Source organism: Girardinichthys multiradiatus, chromosome 12 (genome assembly GCF_021462225.1).
Source record: "Girardinichthys multiradiatus isolate DD_20200921_A chromosome 12, DD_fGirMul_XY1, whole genome shotgun sequence".
NCBI classification, from domain to species: Eukaryota; Metazoa; Chordata; class Actinopteri; order Cyprinodontiformes; family Goodeidae; genus Girardinichthys; species Girardinichthys multiradiatus.
The window spans coordinates 53458789-53461642 of record NC_061805.1 but is presented as its reverse complement, the minus strand read 5'-3'; the positions used below and the strand labels follow the sequence as shown (position 1 = coordinate 53461642).

General features: G+C 45.1%; 1 long non-coding RNA gene across 1 annotated transcript; it reads right to left on the bottom strand.

Moving 5' to 3' along the window:
• Window positions 1-443: 443 nt before the first annotated feature.
• Window positions 444-2298, bottom strand: LOC124878443. The gene is made up of 2 exons (XR_007040773.1): window positions 1967-2298; window positions 444-1884 (listed from the first exon to the last, which is right to left on the bottom strand). It is a non-coding gene; the product is annotated as an uncharacterized LOC124878443 (long non-coding RNA).
• Between the last annotated feature and the right edge of the window lie 556 nt (window positions 2299-2854).

Genomic DNA, 2854 nt, shown 5'->3' with positions numbered 1-2854 from the left:
TCATCTGCAAGACGTTGGCCACAAGGCTTGAAGAGATAACCGCTCATATTATAGATCCAGACCAGGCTGGGTTTATTAAACATCAGTATGCAATAAATAATGTGAGAAGACTTATCAATCGAATAGACTAGTGTAACATCCAGAATAAAAGCAGTTTAATTGCTTCATTAGATGCAGAGAATGTCATGATCCACACCTGTTTATGTTCACCTGTTTTCAGGTAGCTTGTCACATCTCAGTTGTATTAAAGTTCCTTTTTTCTGTCCCTTCATTGTTGGGTTCTCCATTGCTGTCTGGCTCCTGTTTTTCCTTTGTGTCTGTAGATTTATTATTCTATTCATTAAAATATATCTATCCATCATAGGCCAGCCAGGTCCTGTTGCTGCTTTGGAGCTCTGTAATCTAAACTGTGACAGAGAAGGCTTTTGACAAGGTTAATTGGACATTTCTATTAGCTGTATTTATTGAAGATTGGCAGCTTAATGGAATCCAAACATCTATTAGAAAACATAACACTTGTTCATATGCGGATGATCAGCTAAAAAGGCAAACTCCTCTATTCCAAGGTCAAAACCCCAATAAATAGGTTTTCCACCATTTCAAACTACACTAAAAGGCCTGACACAATAAAATTACACACTATTATTTAAATTATTAGAAGATGACCTGACACAATAGAGAACTGTCCTTTTGTCACTCATGGGAAGAGTCTCTGCAATTAAAACGATGTTCCTCCCTAAAATAAACTCAAACTCATTGTCTTCCTCTTTATCCGGGACCGGGTCGCTGGGGCACAGACTCAGCAGAGATGCCCAGACACCTCCCCCAGCTCCTCCGGGGGGAGCCCAAGGTGCTCCCAGGCCAGCCGAGAGACAGTCTCTCCAGCGTGTCCTGGGCCGTCCCCTGCCTGGAACACCTCCGGGTGGGGAGGCATCTGGGAGGCATCCAAAACAGATGTCCAAGTCATCAACTGACTCCTCTCGATGTGGAGGAGCAGCGGCTCTGCTCCGAGCTCCTCATCCTATCTCGAAGGGAATACCCGGCCACCCTACGGAGGAGGCTCATTTTAGCCGCTTGTATCTGGTGTCTCGTTCCTTCGGTCATGACCCAAAGTTCATGGCCATAGGTGAGGGACGGAACGTAGACCTCTCCTGTTGGAGTCTGGGATTTTTAGTGCATGTTGTAAGAGAGTAGCCATCTGATCCACTTGCTTATTTGAGTGGCATTGCTGTTCCAGGAGGTTGTGAAGTGTTGATCCATGTGATTGAATTTGATGAATGTGTTCAGCTAGAGTCCCCCTAAGTGTCTCTGCTGGGTCAGATTGGCCATGAGAAAAAGTTTAACAAGTTCATTTTTACAGGAATGAGATATGGAGCTGGACCTGGGACTGGAGACACCAAACTGGGAAAATCAGGTAAGTTACTCTGAGGTTTGATGGAGAATTATTGGGGAATGAATTTATGTTCTTGCTTACAGAAGATGAGGACGTGGTGGGCTGAGGGAGAATGATGTGGAGCCTGGGTGGACAGATTAGATGTTGCTGCTGAATCAGGGATTTAATCCAAGGTAGGAGGTGAGCACTCTGGTGAAGGTTCAGGTTAGCACTTGGAAGTTGGAATCTCATATAACAGTTCACAGAAACTATGATCACCTGGTGAAGTTTCTTGAGACTAGATGGAGGGTTCTGCAGAGCTAAGAGGTGGAGGGTGAGCAGGGTACGCTTGCCTCAGATCTTAGGAGTCGAAGAGCTTTGGTTGTCCACTGGAACTTGACCCAAAAACGATTCTTGAAGGCTTGATGTCTTGACTTTGGCAGAAGGCCGACTGCAGCTTGAAGCCAGCACTAGTAAGTCACAGGAGCTTGGAGCCAGGACTTGGAAGTCACCTAAGAAGGAGCACACGAAGAAGTAAGTAAAACTGGAATCAAAAGCTAGAGACAAGCAAAGATTCTGGCCAGGAGAAGTTACCACGCAGCCTTCTTATACTTCTCCAGTTGATTGTAGATAGGCAGCACCTGTTCATCTCAGCATCTGTTCATCACAGAACCAGAGGCTCTGGTGGCATCTAATGGTGAATGTATGTTAGTAGCAGGCAGAAAACAACACACTAAAAATCCCAGACTCCGACATCTCCCTCTGTCACTCATGGGAAGAATCTTTGCAATTGAAATGATGATCCATCCTAAAATAAACTATATCTTCTTTATGATCCCAGTTAAACCACTCCAGACTTGGTACAAATGTTTAGATTCTATCATATCAACATTTTTATGGGCATCTAAACCTCCACTCATAAGTTTAAAAACCCAACAAAAGGCTTAATGTTTAGGAGGATTGAAACTAAGGAAATTTGTATCAACCCTTTCATTAAACAGCACAGCTGTTTTAAAAGCATAATCTCTGACAGCCTGGTTGTCAGGGATCTGGGAGCATTGTGTCTTTGTGGTGTTCCTCTCTTGGAGCAGCAGGTTTCCCCAGAGGGCGGAGCTGAGCATTGCGGTTGAGCACACCTGCGTCTTATCAAGCACATCAGCTAAAGCATAAGAGGAGCTGGCTGCCGGTCATTCAATGCCTGGTTGTCAACCATTGTGGTACCTCTAGTCCTCATGAACATTATCTTTATTTTCCTGTATCTCAGAGCTTATGCTAATCCTGATCTCCTTGTCTACCTCCAAGGTAACCATCCCAGCTCTTCCCTGGACCTCCTGTTCTGTGACGCCTCATTGATACCATGGCTCAAACCACCTTGTGCCATAGTCTCAGATTCAGAGCACCAGCAACCCCAAGGCTCCACTTGTCTCAGAGCTTCCAGCATAACCGGTCTGCCCATCATCGCTCCACCACCTAACGAAACCC